Raw genomic sequence first — 24,587 nt, 5'->3', positions numbered from 1 at the left:
CAGATTCTCGTAGTTAATGAGGACGACAAATTCATAGTGCCTGGTTCATCCACTTTGTTCCAACGATTAGCCAACTGCACGTATCTGCTGTCTTATTGTAATTCATTCCACTGCATTTCCCTCGTTTGCTGTCAGATCTGACAACGTGGTTTTCGTCATTTGTGTGTGTGTGTGTTTGTGTTTGTGTGTGTGTGTGTGTGTGTGTGTGTGTGTATGCAAGTGTGTGTGTGTAGGACGTTCTTTATGCTTTTATTTGCAGTACTTCTGCAACCTTATTCTACACTCGTCTCATTACGTTTTAGTACCGGTGGTACTGATCATCTCCCCAGAACGTTCAAAAACGGAATCATGCATCATGATGCTGCACGCAGAACTGTCATTCTTCTGGCAAGGCGGCGTAGTACCACTCCTGTGTCCAACGTTGTAGTTGGGTGCTCCACTGCCGACAAACCTCTCTGTGATGTCGTGTCAAGTGATGCTGCAACAATTGTCGCCGTGCTGATAGTCCATGGTGATCCAACTAGTAGCTGTAAACGAGTCTCTTTCCTAATTGAAGATGCGCATCGTGGTTGTACTTTCAGCGAAGTCAACAGGGAGTCTTTCCTCTTGAGCTCTAGTCAGGTGGAGCTTTTGAAGTCACGTATAGGTTTGAGTATGGCCCTCCTGAACCGACTAATTTCTTATTCGCATCACAGTCGTGCGATCCTGTCCAACTCGAGCAACAACATCGCGGCCACAGTCCTGGCGACCACAGTCCTCTTGCTGTCAAATGCCGACATGTGATATTTAGACATTTCTCGACATTTCTCCTTACACGAAGCGTGACACTATCTTCTCCCAAACAGCCAACATTCAAATGTGATCCATATATATGAGAATGCCGTTGCATAATACTTATTTACATACATAATGTAGAAGACGTTATTCCCTCCTAGTCTCTGCAACTGCGCTGAAATGCTAATCATCTGCATGCCTGGAGCACACACGAAATTATGGCGTTTATTGCACGTCGCCTTCATAGCCAGCAGTGCATTTAGCACCACTATCTCTGTTCCATAAAGACTGAGAATTAGAGAGTTTATTGCTGTTTTTAATTACATTAGCGCTTCGTGCTTCATAAATTTCTAAGGAAACACTTCCATCGGTTTTCATTTCATACGGCAGTTCCAGCGCATTACTAATTTATTAGCGGATTACCTTCGGACGTCCAGAAATCCCACGATCGCTAGACGAGGTGTTGAATTTGCATGACCCAAAGGGCATCCGATAGCCCAGTGACAGGTGGCGAGTCCTCGGGCCGGCCTCCCACGCAGCCGTCAGCAGGAGCAGCGGCAGCGGCCATACGCCTCTCCGCGTACCGAAAGGGGTGCGCAGGACGCCGCGCGCCGCGCAGGGGGTGCTGGCCGGCCAGGGGGCAGCCGGCCGCCGCCAGCCAATGGCGCGCGCCGGAGCGGACCTGCGGCCAATAGAGACGCCGCACAGCTTTGACGTCACCGGTGCATCCCCACCAGAGCGGACTCCGGTCCGTGATCAATACGCGGCGGCGGGGGCGGCGGAGGCGGCGCAGGGCGCGCGCGCGGCCGCTCCACCGGACGGCCCAGCCAGCGCCGCGACGCCACCTGCCGACGACGCCGCCGCCGAGGCCAGTAGCGCGCCGCCCAGCGCCGGTTCGACACGCCAGGGGAGTCGCGCGCTGCCGGCTGCTGGCCAAGACGCTGACAGCCACACACTCGCAGGTAAGCGAGCGGCGCCGAGCAAGCGCGCGCACTCACACACACGCACAAACACACACACACAAGGGTAGACCCCAGCACACCAAAGTACTGGGCCAAGGGGCAGCACCTGGCATTTTGTAGTAAGGCAGTCTCTCGATATTGCGCTACTTCTGGGTTCCGAGCACAAACGCCAAATTATTTCTGCTTTTATGGTGTAGAAGCTCAGCGCGTGCATGTGAGACATGTCATATTAATAAAAAAATGAACACTTTGACGATTCGCTCTCCATGAAGACCTACACAGATAATTAATTAAGGGCTTTGTGAGTCTTTTCAAGTTGACATGTCGTTTTTGAGAACAGCAATTTAATTTCTATAATATTTCGGCAGTTGTCGTATTTTTCGTTACTTCAGATTTCGTTGGCGGTAACGCAAACTTTAAATGCCTACACTTTAGGTTAGAGCTGACTGTAACCATTCTGAATTTCGATTGAAATACAAATTGTTGTCACTAGTCACATCTATTGTATTATAGTTTACACTACGCGATTTGGAGGACTATACCTCCAGTATGTGGATTTATGTCAGATTAATATGGTTTGGATGCGTAGGAGTGATTTTTGGATAACCAGTGGCACTCTTTTTCAGTCGTCACAGGTTTCGGGCTTCTTTTCAAGTAGTGTTTACATCTCACACTATATAATGTTCAGTGAAAGACAGTGCCACACGTAACCCAAAAGTCGTACATCCATGCCGTACTAACTGACGTAAGTCTCCGGAACGTGTAACAAATGTGATCGGTTACAGCAGTTTGTATTTTCAGTTCGCAGCAACGTCAGCTACACTGTCTTTCTGTTCAACAGGATAAAACCTTGAAACAGCTGTGTACGTTTAGGGTGGTCGTGTGTGTGCGTGTGTGTGGATCTACTTGCGATTTATATAACTATTCTTGCTGAGATTTCAGTCATAACTACAGTCTATAATTGTTGAGCGCACAGTAACTCCGTGCTTTACCTTTCGTACCTTTTATTGTTGTATGGTGTGGGACACGACAAACATTTTCTACAAGCATACTCACAGTCACGATGCTCTCCAGCTGTTTCTTCTGTTCCACTTTCCGCCCCCCCCCCCCGCCCCCTTCCAACCAACCCCGGACTCCTCCTCCTCCTTTCTGACTTCTGTAAGTACTGCTATTCTTTTTAGGATCTGTTGTCGTGTAGTGATAAGGAGGCTCTTACGAGTCTTTGCCTCCACCACGTCGGCGTCGCGAAAGAAATGCCCGACAGGAACTGAGTTCCGCCTCCTCGCAGCTGCTTATACTCACGTGAGCACATTTTAAACTTTCATCTTGCTAAGAATAAAAACGCTGTGAGAGAGTGTATAAATTTAGAACCTCTAGAACTGTGAGATTAATAAATAATAGGGAAAGGGCAGTCGGCACTCTATAGTGGGGCACACATTTTTCAACTATATACCACGTGCTTATCTGTCGTCTGCCTCACTCTAGATATCCTATAATTATACCAGCATGCGCACACGTAAGGTATTCGTTTGTAGATGCTGTTTCTTTCTCAGATATTGGATCCTTCTCTCCCCCTCTCTCTCATTAATAAGCTCTCGGACATTCACTTTCGTGAAAAAGTCTATTCATGTTGGAGGCCTCCTCGGACGATGTTACAGTAGATCGGAGAAGCAATCTTTCTTTTAGTTTCTGCAAGAAAGTGAATGCTACTAAGTTGAGATAAATATCAGCTACGGTCTTGAATACAGTAGTCTGAGAGCATCTACGTCAACGATTCGAAGCAACCTGTTAGCGAATGTCATAAAAAATTAATCAGCTGCAATTGAATAACAACAACCATAGATATTTAATGTATCATGGACATGAAGTGAAAAACTAAATTGCTTTTTTAAGTGTCTTAAGACGTACTATCTCACAGGCTGCCTAATATCTACTTAGTGATCACAGAGTCTGAAGGAATAATTTATCTGCTGCTATACCAGTATCTTGTCTATCGTCTGATTTACGTTAAGTGAATTGAAGTTATTTATTATGTCATAATATCTGCATATTTCGAATTTTCTGGAAGGTGAAAATACTGACCTCAGCTAGCTTTTCATGATAAGAAAATAAATAAACTCTACCTCCCCCGCCGACCGCGGTGGTCTAGCGGTTCTGGCGCTGCAGTCCGGAACCGCGGGACTGCTACGGTCGCAGGTTCGAATCCTGCCTCGGGCATGGGTGTGTGTGATGTCCTTAGGTTAGTTAGGTTTAAGTAGTTCTAAGTTATAGAGGACTTATGACCTAAAGATGTTGAGTCTCATAGTGCTCAGAGCCATTTGAACCATTTTTTCTACCTCCCCCACATCCCTACTCCACCTTCCAGTTGCACACACACACACACACACACACACACACACACACAAACACACACTTTGAAATAATTGTAAAGCAGAAAAAAAGATATTTAAAAATCAAGGCATATAGTTTGTTTAGTATGTTCACTGCAAGGTAAGCTAACAGGCCATTTGTAAGAACAAAAATAAAATCGAAAGTCTGGTCACCGGATGGTTCCTTCCGACCGTTCTCGAGTAGCAAAAATTACGGGTCTAGGTCCAGTCACACCAGCTGACGGCCCTGTGTCTTCAGTTATCTCTCGATCTAATGTTTTGAATAACGGAACGTCTTGGTGCGAGATGCGCGTTCATCCGTGTACTTAACGCACTGTGTTATTAATACAAACGGGGAAACGTTGAAGCAGATTACTTGATGTTCGTTTACGCGAGTCTCGCAAACAGCTGCCCGTATGAAGTACTGTGCTGATGCCTAAGCTAAATTTTCTGTTCGTCGAGATGTATGAAGAATAATTACACTTTTCATTCTATTTCTCAGTAAGTCAACCAGACGCTAACAGGTTCATAATTATGAAAACATAGAACTATCTAAAATAAAATGAAGTTTATGAATGGACAGTGGACGTAGACAACGGTACAGCCAGTGCTGTACTGGTATTACACCGACGCAGCCACCATCAGATATGACACCACCGCTGCCTCATTCACTCCTCGGTCTCCACTCATTGCTACGGCTTCCATCGTTCCTAGCCCCTTTCTCACGTTTCTGCCCTGCTAGTTCACGAATCAGCGTATTTATTTATTTCTCTTCGGTAAATCATCCTCGTTTAGTTGCAGTGATCATAATAGGCCCAGAGTTTCTGTCACCCGTGTGCTATGTTTTTTTTGTGTCCATCTACCGAGTCCACCAAATCTCGTCATTACTAATTAACCACAAGGAGAAAGAAAGGAGAGAAATCCGCATAGAACAACAGTTTCCAGCATAGTTATTTTCCTGACAAACAAAATTTTCTAATGTTGTTCTCTTTAACTTTTCTCCCGATTTATGGAGTATCTAACGAGTCGGGAACTCATGGTATGGCCAATATAAAATGTGATGATATCAAGTGTCTTACCTACACTGTATTCGACTGTCACACTGATGACCAGTACATAGTCTAACGTCATCCCAGTGACACTGCCCCTCCCCCCCCCCCCTTCCAAAGTACTGAAGATCCCACATTTTTTCGCTCGTCGGCCGGAGAGTACGGTTACTACCCCCGACGTCTGGGCCACACAATCTCAGACACAGCCATCGGAGTTAAAATAAGCAGCCAAATTCCATTCCAGTCATCCCAGTCATGGGCGCCTGCAGAAATTGGTCCAGATGGATGGGGGCGGGGGTGAACACATACTAGACTCTAAAATTGTCAATTTTAACATAAATGAGTCGACTGGTTTCGAGTGGTGTCATTCCACAATCACTGTTATGCGACGATTGGCTAAACTATATGTTTAGTGAAATCACGGAACCGGCCGGAGTGGCCGAGCGGTTCTAGGCGCTACAGTCTGGAACCGCGCGACCGCCACGGTCGCAGGTTCGAATCCTGCCTCGGGCATGGATGTGTGTAATGTCCTTAGGTTAGTTAGGTTTAAGTAGTTCTAAGTTCTAGGGGACTGATGACCTCAGAAGTTAAGTCCCATAGTGCTCAGAGCCATTTGAACCATTTTTTGAAATCACGGAAAATCGGTTCTAGAACAATATGAGAACTTTATATTGATTAAAATTTCTGCACTCCAGTTCCAGGGAAGCGGGGAGGCGGGAGGGGGGTGGGAGAGGCGGGGGGAGAGAGAGAGAGAGAGAGAGAGCAGAGTCCCCTCTTGCCCATCAAGCCTTCAAATTTGCCTTTTGCCATCTTGTTGGATGCTTTGATATTATGTTGCGCACAATATTATCATGTATGACATGTGAGAGATTTTTAATTTAGTTTCTACTGTATGATGGCTTAAAATCGAATTCGATCAGAGCAAGTACGAAATTAAAAGACAGTACTGTGTCAAAGATTTTATACGATTCAGTGTAAAGAGGGGCGCTAATTCCAACTTCGCATCAGGCTGACATACCTATAAATGTAACTGCTGAAATAACTGCAATTCTCTGTTCAAATGTATTCAGTGATGCACAAATACTGAACGTCAAGAAATCGTACAATATTCCTGGCCAGGGCGTCCTGCTCTGAGGCTAAGTCCAATTGGTGCACACTGCAGTATTCTACCCGACGTGTGCATTGCTGTGGCAGTGCCATAAGTTGTCGAATAGCGGCGGATCCTCCTTCGGACAGGCAAGCTGTAATGAACTGTAGTGGTAGCGGAGACAGCGGCTGGAACTGAAACTCCAACGGGCTCTCGATGAAATTCTCGCAGGAAAGCATTCCCGAACATAGTCTGCCAATGAAGCCCTGGAGCGTGACTTACAGGGTTATTACAAATGATTGAAACGATTTCACACCTCTACAATAACTTTATTATTTGAGATATTTTCAAAATGCTTTTCACACACATACAAAAACTCAAAAAGTTTTTTTAGGCATCCACAAATGTTCGATATGTGCCCCTTTAGTGATTCGGCAGACATCAAGCCGATAATCAAGTTCCTCCCACACTCGGCGCAGCTTGTCCCCATCAATGAGTTCGAAAGCATCGTTGATGCGAGCTCGCAGTTCTGGCACGTTTCTTGGTAGAGGAGTTTTAAACACTGAATCTTTCACATAACCCCACAGAAAGAAATCGCATGGGGTTAAGTCGGGAGAGCGTGGAGGCCATGACATGAATTGCTGATCATGATCTCCACCCAAGACCGATCCATCGGTTTTCCAATCTCCTGTTTAAGAAATGCCGAACATCATGATGGAAGTGCGGTGGAGCACCATCCTGTTGAAAGATGAAGTCGGCGCTGTCGGTCTCCAGTTGTGGCATGAGCCAGTTTTCCGCGGGCAGCGCGTGAAACTTGCCCGCACGCGTTCAACCGCTTCTTCGCTCACTGCAGGCCGACCCGTTGATTTCCCCTTACAGAGGCATCCATCGCCGAATGGAGTTAGCAGTTGGTGGATCCTTGTTGAACTTCGTCCTGAAGTGTCGTTGCACTGTTATGACTGACTGATGTAGGTGCATTTCAAGCACGACATACGCTTTCTCGGCTCCTGTCGCCATTTTGTCTCACTGCGCTCTCGAGCGCTCTGACGGCAGAAACCTGAAGTGCGGCTTCAGCTGAACAAAACTTTATGAGTTTTTCTACGTATCTGTAGTGTGTCGTGACCATATGTCAATGAATGGAGCTACAGTGAATTTATGAAATCGCTTCAATCATTTGTAATAGCCCTGTATACTCCGGCGCTCAGTGATACTAACCTCCACGCTATTTCGTCCACGTGATGGCTGACGTCGAACATCGTCCCGGTCTGCTAGCGACCCCTGCAGCAGGCCGCTATAATTTGTGCTAGATTCACTTCGCCTGGTGATTGCCGTCCCATGTGACTTGCGTCTTTTGAGGGCTGTCTGGCGAGCAGGCGTTGCGACTGAGGTCAAGGTAATGATCATCTTACGGCTGCACCCGAATTCTGAACTCCCTGCAGAACGAGATGACTTCAAATGTCGCAAAACCAGTAGGCTTAAATGTAGCGATACACCTGCTATTTAGACGCATCCTTGACGGAATGACCTTTGTTATGCCCGAGGACAATTATACTACTTTTTACACCTCACGTTCTCGATCTTGCTTCTCAAGACACTTTACATCTTTCCACTCAATGTGATGATGATAGACGCTGAATTCGGACTTGGGAGGACAACGGCTCAAATCTTCGTCCAGCATTTCAGATTCAGGTGTTCCATGGTTTCCCAGAATCACAACAGCGATCTCTCTTGAACAGTATATGGCGAATTGGTAGCTTAAGTAGTGGCTGGGTGCAGTAGTGGCAACATTGGTGTCAGCGGGCACGAAAATGCAGTATCGAACGGAGAATGGCTACTTCTCTGTGAAAAATGAGAACTATAGTGTAAGATAATGAATATTTAGGTCGATCGATTGCTTCATGCAAACCGAAACAGAATTTTTCATGATTTATGGAGAAAAGAAATGTTTGCAAAAATTGATGACGGCCCTGCATGAGGAGATAGGACAAATAAAACTACATCAAGATAAACTGAATGGTGAAGATACTGTGATACCACAAATATTGATTAGTGCTTCTAGAGAAACGCTTCTTATTACAATTTGCTTCTTGATGAAAAACTGTTTGTCCTTAACAAAATTTTGAATCGTTTTACAAATGCTTTCAATGTATATTAAATTTAATTTGAACTGAGAATAATCAACACCTTCCAAAAACTGACAGCTGGCAGTAACGTAGAATAAAATAAATCATGTAACCGATGTCACTAACGAACATTTGTGGGGTGGCGGATGACTCGGATATAGCAGGTCTGAATCCTGCTGTTGATGAATTTCCCAGCAGCGCTATTTGAGGCTTGAAGGGGTGGAGAGATAGTGACGTAATGTCATTGATCACCAGACTGTCCGACAACATCGTGGATTAAAATGAGGGCACGTGAAACTATTGATGGTGATCCGTCAGTCGGATGGGGGCTATGGTGCTATTAGAGAGGAGCAAGCCATTATGAGCTATGGAAGGGTTATCTTTCCGATTAGGCAGTTGCAAAGTCCTGTCGGGGTGTCCCAACTGACAGTACAAAACAATTTGACTTTCTTTGTCTGAATTACACTAGTAAAACTTCCTTTTTCATCTTATTCCGAGCTATCTGAGGCAGCTTGCTGGTATGTGTTTCCTGGCCGTTGAAAGCATTGTCTTTTCGAATTCATTGACAATGTAATTTTGCCAGGATCATTTTTGAATCATTTGTTAGCGCTGAGTGACAGCTCATTTCAATCAGCATCGCATATTCACACGATTCTTATTTCTCCATGTTATCTAAATGGCGCATGGAATCAATGACACATCCTATTTCCATCATGTGTTAATAAAATAACTTTAATTTCCTGCTGGAAGTTCTTCACCTGTTGACGGTGTGTGTTATCATGGATGATAGGGAACAATGTCAGTGTCTTATTTACAAAAAAATATGTTGGTTCCGATCTAGTTATCTCGATCTATAAAAGGCTTTGAAAAAGTCTCCGTTTGAGGGTGTCGGTGCTGCGTATATACAGGTAGTGCGGCTCGGATACGGCTATAACAGCATCGACATGCAAGCAAGGTATTAATGTGGCATTGGTGTCTTTTGGACGTAAGTGCGGTAAATACGGAAATGGAACTATGACGACGTTATGATCGAATGCGTCCAAACAAGACCAACGTGCTGTTTTTGGTTTGTTGGCTGCCGAAGAGCAAACACCACTACATGTCCATCAGAGAATGAGGAATATACAGGGCAACAATTATTGAACAATATGAAATAAAATCGCTCAGCGTAGAGCGCTTGTGAGGGCCTTCTATGTGAGCAATAATAGCCAAACTACAGCTCGAAGGAAGTTTGCGAACGAATTCAAGCTGAAGACAATCGGTCCAAGTGTGCTAACAATCAAGAATTTGATTCGTAAGTTTATTCGTGATGACAGTGTTGGCAATGTCAGTGGGCCAAAAAGGATGAAAACGCCTCGAGGCACAGACAAGACACGCGCTGTGTTTCAAACCAGCCCCAGGTAATCGATGGGACGAGCACGACAGATGGGAGTCAACCAGGAGACAATGCGACAAATTATTGTTGAAGGCATGCATTGCTTCCCAAACAAAATTCAAACCCATCAGCGCTTAAGCCCCAGGGCCATGGAACAGCGGTCGTGTTTCGCCAGCACTATTTTCCACAGGATTGACGAACAGAACTTTGATGTGAATATGATTTGGTTAGCGACGAAGCAAAATTGGAGCATTTGAGGGACTGAGAATCCACATTTCGCGATCGAGAAGTCTATTCACCCTCAACGCGTGACTGTGTGTGTGTGTGTGTGTGTGTGTGTGTGTGTGTGCAACGTCCATTCACGGAATAATCGGTGTGATATTCCTCGATGGCATGGAGACTATCTAGCGCTACGTGACGGTTTTGGAAGATGATTTCATACCCAATATCCAAAGTGATGATTTCGACAACATGTGGTTCATGCAAGAAGGAGATCGGCCTCATCGAAGCAGGAGAGTATTTGATGTCCTGGAGGAGCACTTTGGGGACCGCAGTCTGATTCTGGGATACCTAGAGGCCACTGGCATCGGCCTAGATTGGCTGCCATATTCTCCGGATCTCCGCACATGCGACTCCTTTTTGTGGGGCTACAGCAATAATCCCAAAACCATTCCTGAGCTGGAAACAGCCATTCAGGAGGCCATCGAAAGCATTGACATTCCGACACTTCAGCGGGTCACGAAGAATTTCGCTATGCGTCTCTGCCACACCATCGTCAATGATAGCAGGCATGTCGTAACATGTCATAATCTAAATCCGAGTATCTGTAGTGACGTTTAAATGTTGTGTAAAGTGTGTGCATGCCGTAGTTTGTAACTAATTTACTTTTTTTTCTACTGTTAAATAATTGGTTGGTTGTTTTGGGGAAGGAGACCAGACAGCGAGGTCATCGGTCTCATCGGATTAGGGAAGGACGGGAAAGGATGTCGGCCGTGCCCTTTGAAAGGAACCATCCCGGCATTTGCCTGGAGCGATTTAGGGAAATCACGGAAAACCTAAATCAGGATGGCCGGACGCGGGATTGAACCGTCGTCCTCCCGAATGTGAGTCCAGTGTCTAACCACTGCGGTTAAATAATTGTCACTCTGAATATGGTGGAGCAAAAATCACCGTTGTGGAAAGGTGTGCCAAGTTCATGGTAACGCATATTCCATATTGCAAATGTCGTAACGCAGAAGTTACGCCAACTCAAGAGAAAGACACTCGATCATCCGCCCTATAGTCCTGACCTCTCCTCATGCGACTATCACGACTTCGATTTCTTAAAATGGCCTTCCAGGTTCGACGATTCCTGTCGGACGGAGATGTCTAGCGGACGCGGTATTTTACCAAACTAGTATTTTCAACCTGATGCGTCGGTGGGACGATTGCCTCAATGTTCACCGTGATTTTGCCTGATTGGTATACCGATTCTAGATAGTGCGGCCTCCTTCGAACGGAAACTTTTTGATTGTGGCTGATAATTTCAGTGTGGTTCAAGCTTTCTGTACGTCACTTGCACTCCACAACTATCTAAACAATTTTTATTGTCCAGGAAGACAGCATTCACTTGATTGACGGACTTGCACCCTAGGCTTTTATTCAGGTGTTGTGTACAGGAACGCGCAACCCACACCATACGACAATAATTTACTAATTCCTTGCCAAATCTGTTTGCTGCTGAGTTAGAAGTGGTAAGACTTCGTCATACTGATTAACTCGCGCCTGTAGTGAACTGAGAAGTTTGTCAAAGCATCTTCATCATAAATGACAAAGTCATTCACCAAGTCCATTACAAGAGCTGACCTAACTGAGTTTTCCTGCGTGGTATTGAAGAACTTGCGCCTTTGCAGTTGCTTTCGATTTCGAGCAGACTGAAATTTTTCGAATACGCATGTTCTTATTTGCATTAATAACGAATAGTAATACTTGAGGATATGCACAAACACTTATGAGCCGAAACTCTGTGACAGCGCGGCTGAATGCCGCCTGGTGGAGATGCGGGTGAGGGAAGTACAGGGCGGTCATAACTAACCTTCCGCTACGTGAGCCAGTGTAGACTGAAAACTGTTTACCGTATGCATAGGAATGATGTTCAGACTGTGCGCTGCAGGATTTGCGTGTTAGGAGTGTTAGTGTCATGACTCGCCGTAACGCGAAGGTACTGGTACGATGACTTAGGGCGGAAACACAAGCGTCAGCGTGCATTACAGTTGCAAGCAGTCAACATGGGTCTACACAAGGTGAGCACGGCCTTACTCGTAAACCCGTTTCATCAAATCAGCAGCAATAGTGTTGCTGCTATTTGCGAATATCGGCGCATTAAAGGAGTATGGAAGGTCCTCTTTCCTCGCCAGGTTTCAAGAGCATGATTCGGGAGTTCGAATTAACTGGTGACTTCGGAACAGCTCCTGGCAGAAGCCGACAGCCAACTGATCCACACATTGTTGAAGTTACTGTCGCCATGGCTGAGAGCAGGATGTAGTGTCCGAACTTAAGCACTGCACGAGCTGTGTCATGACAACTGAACATTCCATCGTTCCAAAAGTCGACGAACAATTGTGAAGTGGTCTTCAGGCTTTCATGGATATAGATGGTCGTCATATTGAGCAATGCTTGTAACCTGCTAGGTAAACATTGTACGCAAATAACAAATGTCGCCCTCTCATGTGGAAATTAAAATGGGTGTCTTTCAATGATTTATTTGTTATTTTTCTTCTGCCTGTCATTACAAATGTTTCCATCAAGTTTCATTGCTCTACGATTACTCGTTTCTCATAGCGGTCCTCTCGAGTAGCGAAAGTTTAATTACAAACATCCTGTGTACTCCGTCCAGTCGCATTAATGTTGTGGTGTCACCGCTAGACACCACACTTGCTAGGTGGTAGCCTTTAAATCGGCCGCGGTCCGTTAGTATACGTCGGACCCGCGTGTCGCCACTATCAGTGATTGCAGACCGAGCGCCGCCACACGGCAGGTCTAGAGAGACTTCCTAGCACTCGCGCCAGTGGTACAACCGACTTTGCTAGCCATGGTTCACTGACAAAATACGCTCTCATTTACCGAGACGATAGTTAGCATAGCCTTCAGCTACGTCAGTTGCTACGACCTAGAAAAGCGCCATTACCAGTTACTGTTGAGATTATGAATAATGTACCCTCAAGAGCGATGTTCACCATTTATGGATTAAAGTTAAATATTCCACCAGCTACGTCAGTTTTTTCTAAGTCTAATTTCCTTGTCCTGTTCCAGACCTCACACCAGCCTGCGTGAGCTAAAACGCGTGCCTTTCGGCTGCCTTTAGTAGTACCGGGTTGGCTCTCTTGCCAACCCACAACAAATGTCACCACCTGTCAAAAGCTTGAGTAATCTTTTTTGTAGTTCGAGACGTGCAGGAAACGAGTCAGTGAGGTTTTTGGAGGTAACGACAGAGATGTGAAGCTATGCCGACTGCAGTGTCGTGGCCAGCTGCGTTAGTTTTCTCGACTGAGGATCCATAGCCCGAATAGGACGATTTATGTGGTCCCACAGATTGTCCATTGGGTTTAGATCCGGGTAGTACGGTGATCAGGGGAGTACAGTGTACTCATCCTGGTATACTTAGAACCACGCACGTAACACGTAAACTGCGAGCTATGCGACACTTTGCATTGTGCTGATTGTAGATACCTTCGAGCCAAGGAAAAACAAACGGTATGTAGAGGTGGACGTGGTCCCCTAGGATGGATGCGTATTTGTGTTGATGCATTGTGGCTTCTGGAATGATGAGAACACTCATGGAAAGCCACGAAACATTCTCCAGACCGTAACGCTGCCTCCTCCGGCCGATTGTTACAGGCTATTTGCTTTCAGACGTTGCACACCATACACCCCAACGCCCATCCTTCCCATGGACCACAAAACGTAATTCATCTGATAAGATCAGCTGTCGTTACTCAGTAGAAGTCCAGTTGCGATACTGTCGTGCAAACTCCAGCCTTTGTCGCCGATGAAGAGCAGTTAGAATCGGTGCATGAAATAGGCGCCTGCAGTGCGGGCCAACAGGCGCTAACTTCTGCTGAACGGTCGTTGAGGAGACGTTGATGGTAGCCCCTTGGTTCACCTGGGTGGCCAGCTGCTCAACAATTGCACATCTGTTCACCCGCACACACCTCGGCAACCGTCGTTCACTCCTCTCACCACAGCTGCTCGACGCCAGATTTGGATAGCACCCGTTTACCTTACACGGTATACTTTAACCATAGTGCCACACGAATACCTCCACCCTTGACGCGAAAGCCTAAGATCATCCCTTCTTTGACGTCAGATAAATTTCTCCGTGTCCGCACAAAGACAACGACAGCACTGTTTACTGGGTCCTCTGACACTGCCAGTGCTACCGTCTGCGGTGATTACTGGACGTCGCCGTTGAACATCGGCGGTCATCACATTACGGACAAAGTTGTTTGTTCACTATTATACAGTTATTAATTTAGTAGTTTTCAACGGTGTCCGTGCTATTTGTGGCGAAATAACAGTTTTTTTGAAACGTTCGCTCACTATGTTTTTTAGAGTTTTTGGTGCGTTCAAGTCGTTTAGTAAATTTCAGGCGGTAGTTTCCCGCTGACGTTTCTTATTGTATCTAGCGAAATATTTCAGCAAAATTTTCATTCGCTGTGTTAACTTCGTTGAGTGTTCCAGTGCTGCTTGAATTTTGGGGTTTAGCTAATAAATTGTGTGAAGTTTTGTTGGTATTGGTATTAGTTGTTGTTTAGTAGCATTAATAAAAGCTGTTGCTTTCTTAGTTTCGAGACCACTATTGTTAGTTCTATAAACAGTTCTGCTGGTGTAACTGAACTTAGGCAACGTAGACGTTTAGTTTTTTTCAGTAACTGTAAAATTTTACAATGCGTGAGAAGTGTGGGCTTTGTCGTAGGTTTGTTAGTAGTACGTTACGGTGTGGGATTTGTTCAAAGTATTTTCATTGGGGGGGGGGGGGATGCAGAGGGGAAGTCAGTGGGCAGTCTAGCGAGATCCTCTCCTGGGAATACAGAATCTGTAGTAGAAATAAGTTGACAGAGAAGTAGGAGCGTAAGATCTGTGCCCTTAAGGTGCAGTTACAATACGCGGAGGAGGAACAAGGTGGGTTGAGGAGGGTGAAGGGTGCTGCGGAATGGGAACTGGCAGTTGGCAAGAAGGCAGCTAAAAGGAGGAGGTATTCAGACATTTTTACCTTGCGTATACGCAATAGATGTGACAAACTGTCAGAGTTGAGTGGAGAGGAGCCTCTTGTAGCTGTAGGTGTAGGAAACATGTTAGCAGTCCTCAGCAGTTAGCAAGTCTAAGTCAGTTGCAAGTCAGAAAAAAAGGTTCTGCTGCTAGGTAGTTCGCACGGCAGAGGCGTAGGCCAGCAGTTGCAGGAAGTGTTGGGGAGTGGGTACCAGGTCACCAGCATTGTGAAGCCTTAGTGCAGGGTTGACTCAGGTGACTAACAGCATAGGGGAGTTGTGTAGGAATTTTACGAACCAGGATCAGGTAGTGATTATGGGTGGAGCAGGGAATAGTTTTGATAGGGACGGGGAATATGATGTAGGTGGTGACCTGGTAAAGATAGCTACTCAAACTGGTAGCACTAATGCGAATTTTGTGCAGGTGCTTCAGCGTTATGAGCGGCGCCATAATGCGGCTGTTAGGCGTGTTAACACGGGGCTGGAGAAGGCACTGATGGCAGACGGCATGGGTAACATTGCAGTGGTGCCAACTGAGTCTGTCAGTAGATCGGGTTTCACTAGGCATAGCCTGCACCTCAATAGGTATGGGATGGGGAGGCTGAGACAGCTTGTAGGTGACAGTGTAGTGGGTGGTGATGGATTCACTCATGGAAAAATTCCTGTAGTAGTTGGTGTTAGAGCTGCACCTTTTTTAGACTGAAGTTAGCTGATGGGCATACCTGCTTAAAGGAAGTCCCTCTAACTAAGGAATCACCTTCAGAGGAGGTCAGGTATCCAAGTAGAGAAGGAATCAGCATATTACTCAAATTATAAGAAGTATTAGAAATAAAGATAGTGAACTGCTTATAGATGTTGAGTCTGACATTACTGGTACATTGGAGCACCACTTAAGTAATTTGACAATTCAGAGGATTCCTTTACCAGGATACACATTAGCTGGCTGTTTTTGAAGGAGTTCCCTGGGGGCGGGCGGGGGCGGGGGGGGGGGGGGAGGAGTGGCCATGTACGTAAAGAAACAGTATTCCGTTTGAGTCATGACAGTGCATTCACCAGATATTTGAATGTTGTGGAGGGGCAGTTGAATTTAGTGAAACTAAACTTCTTCTAATTGTTGTTGTTTATAGGTCCCCTAACTCTGACTTCAGAGCATTTCTGCTCAAGCGAGATAGGGTTCTTGATTCACTTTATAGGAAGCATCAGAAATTAGTTATATGTGGTGACTTCAATATTAACTTTGTATATGACTGTGCAAGAAAAAGGATGTAAGTAGATCTCGTAAACTCATACGATCTGAAGCAGACTGTGTTTTTTCAACTAGGGTGCAGGGGAACGGTACCACAGCCATAGGCAATATTTTTATTCATTCTTCATTAACAGATGGGCATTCTGTTAGTAAAATGGTGAATGGCCTTTCAGTCCATGATGCACAAATTTTAAGACTAAAAGGCTTTTGGACTCAAAAAGATGTCACATACAATTACAAACTATGTAGGAAAGCTAATCCAACGGTAATACAGAGTTTTTTAAACATCATAAAGAAACCAGAGTGGTAGGATCTTTATATTGCCGATGACATAAATGACAAATATAATGCTTTCCTTAACACATTTCTCATGCTCTTTGAGAGTTGCTTTCCATTAGAACGTTCTAAACGGGGTATTTGCAGTAAAAGGCAGTCTGGGTGGCTGGCTAATGGGATAAGGATATCATGTAGAACAAAGCGGGAATTATATCAAAATGGTAGAAGTAATTACAATCAAACTACAGTAGCCCATTACGAACAATATTGTAAGGTGCTTAAAAATGATATTAGGAAGGCAAAGAGTATGTGGTGCAAAAATAGAACAGCTAATTCACAGGTTAAAATTAAAACCATATGTTTAGTCAGTTCATAGTAAAATATTTCTGTTACTGGTAAGTCAGATATATGTACAGCATTTGACAATCATTTTCTGAGCATTGCTGGTGAGTTAAATAAAAACTTAGTTTCTACAGGGACTCATATAACTCTCTTGGAAAATGCCTTTCCGAGATTGTCGTCTGAAATACTCCTCTGTGATACTGACAAGAGGGAGATTGAGTCAATAATTAAATCACTGCAGACTAAGGACTCTCATGGATACAATGGAGTGCTTAGCAGAATATTAAAGTACTGTACTGCACATGTTAGCCCTGGACTTAGCCATATTTGTAATTTTTCCTTTAAGAATGGTCAGTTTCTTGAACGATCAAAGTACTCAGTAGTAAAGCCGCTTTATAAAGAGGGAGAAACGGATAATGTATACAATTTTAGATCTATTTCTATGCCATCAGTGTTTGCTAAAGTTATTGAGAAGGCTGTGTGTGTAAGGATAACTGACCATTTTATATCACATAAAATGTACAGTTCGGCTTTAGAAGTCGTCTAACAACTGAAAATGTTATATTCTCTTTTTTCTGTTAGGTACTGGATAGCTTAAACGAAAGTTTTCGAACGTTAGGCATGTTTTTTGATTTAACTAAGGCGTTTGATTGTGTTGACACAATATATTTCTCCAGAAGTTGGACCATTATGGAATACGGGGAGTAGCTCACAATTGGTTTGCAACAGACAGCAAAAGGTCATATTCGCAATGTTGAGAATGGCTGTGATTTGGGGTCTGAGTGGGGTAGAGTCAAATGGTGGGTGTCGCAGAGAACAGTGTTGGGACCACTCCTGTTCCTTGTTTATATAAATGATTTGCTATCTAGTATTACGGGTAGTTCTAAAATATTTACGTTTTCTGATGATACTAGCTTGGTGGTAAAGGATGTTGTGTGCAACATTGGCACTGTTTCAAATAGTGCAGTTCATGACACAAGTGCATAGCTTGTAGAAAATAAACTAACGCTAAATCACCGTAAGAGTGTTTTTACAGTTTCCAACACACGCTTCAAGAAAACCCGACGTTTTAATTTCACAGAATGGGCATATGATTAGTGAAACTGAACATTTCAGATTTCTGGGTGTTCAAATAGATAGTAAATTGTCGTGGAAAGCCCACGTTCAGGATCTTGTTAAAAGACTTAATGCTGCCATTTTTACTCTTCGAACGGTATCTGAAATAAGTGATCGTCCGGCACGAAAATTGGTCTACTTTGCTTATTTTCATTCGCTTATGTCGTACGGTATTATATTTTGGGGTAACTCTTCCCATTCTAAAAGGATATTTTTGGCTCAGAAACCGGCAGTTCAGGCAACAAGTGGTGTAAGTTAGCGAATTTCTTGTCGACCCCTGTACACTAGTCGGCGTATTTTGACATTGCCCTCTTAATATATATATATATATATATATATATATATATATATATATATATATATATATATACACTTTACCGTTGTTTCTTGTTAACAATATCAGCTTATTCCCAAGAATTAACAGCTTTTACTCAGTTGATACTCGGCAGAAATACAACCTGCAGCCACGGATGGTAGCCGTGCGGTGTAAGGCGCCTTGCCACGGTTCGCGCGGCTATCCCCGTCGTAGGGTCGAGTCCTCCCTCGGACATGGATGCGTTTGTTGTCCTTAGTGTAAGTTACTTTAAGTTAGATTAAGTAGTTTGTAAGCCTGGGGACCGACGACTTAGCAGTTTGGTCCCATAGGAACTTACCACAAATGGTTCAAATGGCTCTGAGCACTATGCGACTTAACTTCTGAGGTCATCAGTCGCCTAGAACTTAGAACTAATTAAACCTAACTAACCTAAGGACATCACACACATCCATGCCCGAGGAACTTACCACAAATTTCCAAAATTTTCCAATCTGCGTTTGAATCGCACTTCCTTAACTCTTGTGCAGAAAGGTTTCCAGTATAATGCTGCATCCATTTTCAATAAGCTACCACAAGAATAGAAAAACCTTAACAGTAATCCACGCGCTTTCAAATAGAAACTAAGGAGTTTCCTCAGGGGCCCCCCTTCTATTCTGTTGAGCTGTTCCTTGAAAAATGATGCTCATTCTTATATTATATTGTTGATTGCGTTTATTTAAACTTGTGGCTTGCCTTTTTTGGGTTCATAAACATTATATTTTATCTGTTACTACTTTTATGTTGTAATTTCATGCACTGAGACGTTCCATGACCCTGGAGATTTGTTCCTCAATTTTGTCTTACGGAATTAGACGTGAAAATAAAAAAATAAAAGTATTGTGACTGGATCATGTATAAGCGGAGCAAACACGAATGGGGACTCATTCGGGAGAGACAGAGACAAGTGATTTTAACAAACGCAGTATTGTTTGTACCGGCGTCTGGGAAGGAGTATTTTCGAAACGGCGAAGCTGGTTGTCTGTTCGGCTGCTACTGTCGTGAGCATATATGGAAAGTGGTTGAAGGTAAGTGAGACAACAAGTAGGGATATGATGTTGGACGCACACGCTTCATCATAGAAAGTGGAGGTCGGTAAAGCAGAACAGGTGGACATCTGTGGCAATGAAACGCTGGTGTAGACGCAAGTGTTTCGGAGCAGATCTTCCGGAGCAATGTTTTGAACTCGGGGCTCTGCAGCGATGATCCCTGCGTGTTCCCATGTTGAGCCACCGACATCGTCAGTTACGATTGCAGGTGGGCACGTGAACTTATGATTGGGCCATGCTCAGTGCAAACGTTTCGCCTCGTCGAAAGAATCACGTTTCATGTTATACGAGTTCAACCGTTATATTCGGATATAGGTGAACGGCCGGTCCAGTCATGCGCAGCACCACTGACATTATTATACTATGACAGACATTCACTTCGGCATCCAAGGGACCTGTGACAATCACTGAAGGCATCGTGACTGTAGTGGACTACGTGAAAATTATTGTGGACCATCTGCATCCCTTCACTGTTGTCTTCCCCGACAGTGACGGCAATTTACAGATGGTTATCTGTCCATCTCACAAGCCCGGAATCGTGTTGGGGAGTGTGATAATGTATGAGTATGATAATGTAATGTATGAGTGTGATAATGAGTATGAGTATGATAATGAGTATGAGTATGATAGTGTACTCAAGTTGATATCTCGGCCACCGAGAATTCTCCCTTTCTGAACCTGATTGGACACGTTTGGGACGCTATAGAGCGCCAGCTCCGCACTCAAATACCAAGGAGCAGCAATTTGCAGGAATTGCGTGCTCTGAGCTTGCGCATCTGTTGCCGCATTCCTCTGGAAACCTAACGAAGGCCTGTTGAACCCGTGCCTCGCAGAATCGCTGCTGTTAGTTTCAAAGGTGAGACAAAATCCTGTTAAGCAAACGTTCATAAAGTTTTGGCTGACGAGTGTAGATATGTGTGAAAGGAAACAATGAAAAGTGGATGACATATTGTCATGAAAGATGTCGGAAGACGACTTAGGCAGCCCGCCGCACTTGCAGACACCGTGGCAGGGCGGCAGTGTGACTGTGAGCAGAGTGAGCCCAATTTACATAAGCAGAAAAACACACCGCAGACGCCGTCATCTGAAGATAATGATGAAATGTGGTGAAAACTAGTTATAAAGTGTCCATGGTAAACAAGTCCGCCACAGTTGTAAAATGCTTTTACTGACCGAGTTTTTACACGAGATAAGTCACTATATACTACCACGGTTTAGGTATCTTAGCCCCATCACCAGTTGTATCTGAAATCTATCAGTTGTACGCGAGTCACACGGGCGCTCTGTATCAGCGTTCGACTGCATGCATTCCCGGTGGCAATTTTGGGACAGGAGGCATTTTTCCAGGCCGAGATTGAAAGTTGGGGTACTATTATGACGGTCCACCTACGGTACGTGTTTGCCTTCTAACTCTCTGGACATCAACATGATGTCCTACTACTGCTAGATTCCAGATACAGCTGATGTTAGCGCTAAGACCCGGAAATCGTGGTAGTGCATAGCGACTTCTATCGTGTCAGACTTCGGTCAATAAAAGCATTTTACAACTGTGGTGGATTTGCTTACCGTGAACATATTGCAGAGCATTTGTGGATGTCCCATAAATAAAAATGTATTTTAGTTATAAACTGTAATAAATTTGTAATTCAAACTGTAATAATAAATATTGCAAAAATGAGAACTGAATGTTAATGCTATGCATTAATTTGTACAGAATAAATGCATACAAAACCAGAAGAATGTTTCTTTATTCTTCTGCCCTTATTCTGCCTGTGGTAGGGTCTTCCAATGATATGAAATTACGAAACCATAATGCGCCAATTTTGTTGTATTATCTATGAAAGGACACTCTTCTTGCCCTTACAACTTTGTCGTCCTGAGAGGTGAAAATCGTGTGATCTTCCTTAGCCGGTATTTGTGTTTAACTATTCGGCTGTCGTGTTTCTCAGTCGATACGGGTAAACCGGCAAGTGATTTTCCAGCTACTCTCAGTCCTTGATCCGCATTTCAGTCAGCTCCACGACTCTCAAGGAAACTACCGAACGGCATGATATCAAGTGCTGCCACCACAGCAGACAGAAGGAGGAAAACTCTAAAACGGTAACACTGAATGAAGAAAACTTCCATCAATCGATGTAGCATAAACATAAAAAACGTGAGAAAGCAGTTACGAGGTGCTGAAAACTACGTTGAAATGTCGGTGTAAGTCGCCAGCGAGGGAGGCTTTACGACTGTAGAGAATTTACGAATATTAAGTTGCCTGTGGATGACACGTGGTTAGTCCCGGTGACGTCGAAGGCTTGCGTAAGCAGCGACAGGACTCAAGCCTTCCCCTAGTCGGCCCCTGCCTGTGCTGGCTGTTGGCGACGGGCGAATGCGCTCTGCCTACTGCTGTTCAGTGGCCACGTACGTTCTGAATCAAGTGTTATTTATGGATCTTCAGGCGGTTATTCGAGCTCAGCCACGCGTTGCTGACAGGCGACGCGAGCTTGGATGCGACGAACTGACAGTAAACATCTCCTGTCTTGCGCAACCAATCTGCTGTAGAAATCTGTATTTATGGGAATAAGGCGTCCTCCTTTTTACTCACTATGACAATAAAACTGTGAATTTTGCATCTGTGAAATCGATGTTTAGTCCAATTCTTTATCTAGTAAGTTCAATATTTATTTCTACATCATGTACCTATATAAAGGTTTCCACCACTATATACATCAGTAAATGGCTGGTAGAATACGTATTTCATCACGTTACCCCTTATCAATATATTTCAAGTTGATGTAGACGTTCAAGAAATGCAACAGGTTTTTTTTTCTGAAACTATGTTGGTTTTATTCGGGATTCCAGTACACCATATTATTCCTCACTCTTCTGACTAGAAACCCGTATTTTTCAATATAATCTCCGTTCAATGCAACGGCATTATGCCCTTTACTGGGGAGGCCTGTATGCCCTCGTGGTACTACTCTACTCATCGACGTCGGAGCCAACGTCTTACTGCGTCAGTAACCTCCCCATCACCCACGTACTGCTTCCTGCGGAGTGCAGCCTTCACTGGGCGAAAGAGATGGAAGTCGGAAGTTGCGAGATCCAGGTTGTAGGTTGGCTCTGAGCACTATGCGACTTAACTTCTGAGGTCATCAGTCGCCTAGAACTTAGAACTAATTAAACCTAACTAACCTAAGGACATCACACACATCCATGCCCGAGGCAGGATTCGAACCTGCGACCGTAGCGGTCACGTGGTTCCAGACTGAAGCGCCTAGAACCGAACGGCCACACCGGCCGGTAGTTGTAGGTTGAATGAGGAAGAACAGTCCAAGGGGTGCCGTGATCTCTCCGATGCGCAGACTTGTGTGAGGCCTTGGGTTGTCATGGACAAGGATGACTTCGTTTGCATTTTTGTGGCTACGAAAACGCTCAAGTCTTTTCTTCAATTCTCTGAGGATACACAATACATCTCAGAGCTGACTGTTGCAACAAGAGGAGGACTCAAACAGAATAGCCCCTTCAGAGTCCTAGAAGACCGGCTGCGGGTGTGGCTTTGAACTTTTTCTTCGGAGGAGAGGTGGTGGGGTGCCACTCTATGGATTGGGGTTTTGTTTCCGATTCGAAGTGATGAACCCATATTTTATTGCCTGTACGATGTTCGACAAGAAATTGTCACTATCACCCTCGTAATGTGCAAGAAATCCCGCACAGATGGTCCTTCATTGCTCTTTATGGTCGTCTGATAGGCGGCGACGAATCCAGCGGGCACACACCTTTGAGTATCCCAACTGGTGGACGAGCGTGTCACCGCTAGCAACAGAGACGACCAGTTGAGCAGCGAAATGTTTGATTGTGATCCATCGATCACCTCGAATGAGAGTGTCCACACGTTCCCATACTGCAGAGTCAGAGCTGTGTGCGGATAGCCAGCACCTTTTTGAAATTATGACAGATACCTCGCCCAACGACTCATCGTACTTTCCTTCACTGCAAGATCGCCGTAGACATTCCGCAGGCGCCTATGAAAATCTGCGAAGGTCTGGTTTTCCAGCAAAAGAAACTCAATGACAGCCTTCTGCTTGGAACACATCTCCGTTACAGCAGCCATTTTTGAAGGCTACGTTTAGCACTGCGACCTATCGGAACATAATGAAACAATAGGGGGTGAAAGGAGAATATTCCACGATGTCCCACAAAAAATTCCGAATTTTTTCAACAGAAAATGTGTTGCACTACTTACGGAACGCCCTTTGTATAATAAAAACAGCAGTATAATTCCATTGACACACCTTATTTTTTATTGGTATATACGTGTTTAAATTTTAATTCTATTCAGGTAAGATGTCCATTATAACTCCACTCATGAACTACAGACATGATTCTTGCCTTGATAACGAAATGAGAAAGTTTGACTTCGAAAAGCCTAAATAACGTCTGCCAATATGTGCCAGCTAAATTCAATTGGAGTTACGCTAGATTCTTGCGTTAGGATTGCAAGACCAGTCCTCGGGATGAATGAAGTTGCCAGCAGTATGCTGTCGAAGCAATCGACACGCATCTGTTAGTCGGGCGTGACACTACAAAACGCTCGTGAATCTGATAGCCGCGTACCTCGTGGCGAATACACTAAGAGCGTAACTGTTCCACAAGAATATCTTTGCTAAATGCCTGTCACACTTGCCCACAAGATTCAGTTGAGGCTGATCATAATATTCTCGTAAATGTGCACACGAGATGAAATGGCTCTACCGCCAAGACAAACTTGCTCCCAATTTTTAAAATGATTGTACTGCCAGTCATAATCACATATTTGTTTTTACATATATCTAAAGAAATAAATGTGGTTATGTCTGGTGATAAATATGAGTTTAAAAAATATAGCCAACGGGGTCATCTACAAACGACAAATATGTCGTACTACATAAAACAATTACCAATGACAGTCTGTCTGTACATCTTACAAGCATAAGATGAAAGGCCGTCTGCGTGACACAGAGACTGTATTGAATACAATAAAAATTGTTTCTGTTTCGCCTATACATGTTTGCAGTAACGTAAGACTAATTTCAACGTGACTTACGGGATTGTTTTGTTTATACGCCTGTATAGGGGTGCATGTTTCGTTCAAATGAACAGCTGAAACCAACTCGATTCATCGCCGTGAAGGACGCGGAGACACCGTGTGCTCATGAGACAGTACCTGACGGAGTATGAAAGGGGCGTCATTGCG

At 44.4% G+C, this 24,587-nt stretch overlaps 1 protein-coding gene across 1 annotated transcript in view; it reads left to right on the top strand.

The window, feature by feature from the left end:
* Positions 1–1,660: 1,660 nt before the first annotated feature.
* Positions 1,661–24,587, top strand: part of LOC126182131 (high-affinity choline transporter 1) — a 337,466-nt gene continuing 314,539 nt past the window's right edge. Inside the window, exon 1 of the mRNA XM_049924826.1 lies at positions 1,661–1,736. The gene's annotated coding sequence lies outside the window, so the exon portion shown is untranslated. The remainder of the gene's footprint in view (positions 1,737–24,587) is intronic.

The sequence above is a fragment of the Schistocerca cancellata genome, chromosome 1 (genome assembly GCF_023864275.1).
Source record: "Schistocerca cancellata isolate TAMUIC-IGC-003103 chromosome 1, iqSchCanc2.1, whole genome shotgun sequence".
Lineage (NCBI taxonomy): Eukaryota > Metazoa > Arthropoda > Insecta > Orthoptera > Acrididae > Schistocerca > Schistocerca cancellata.
The sequence above is the reverse complement of the archived record's forward strand: the minus strand, read 5'-3'. Positions and strand labels throughout refer to the sequence as shown.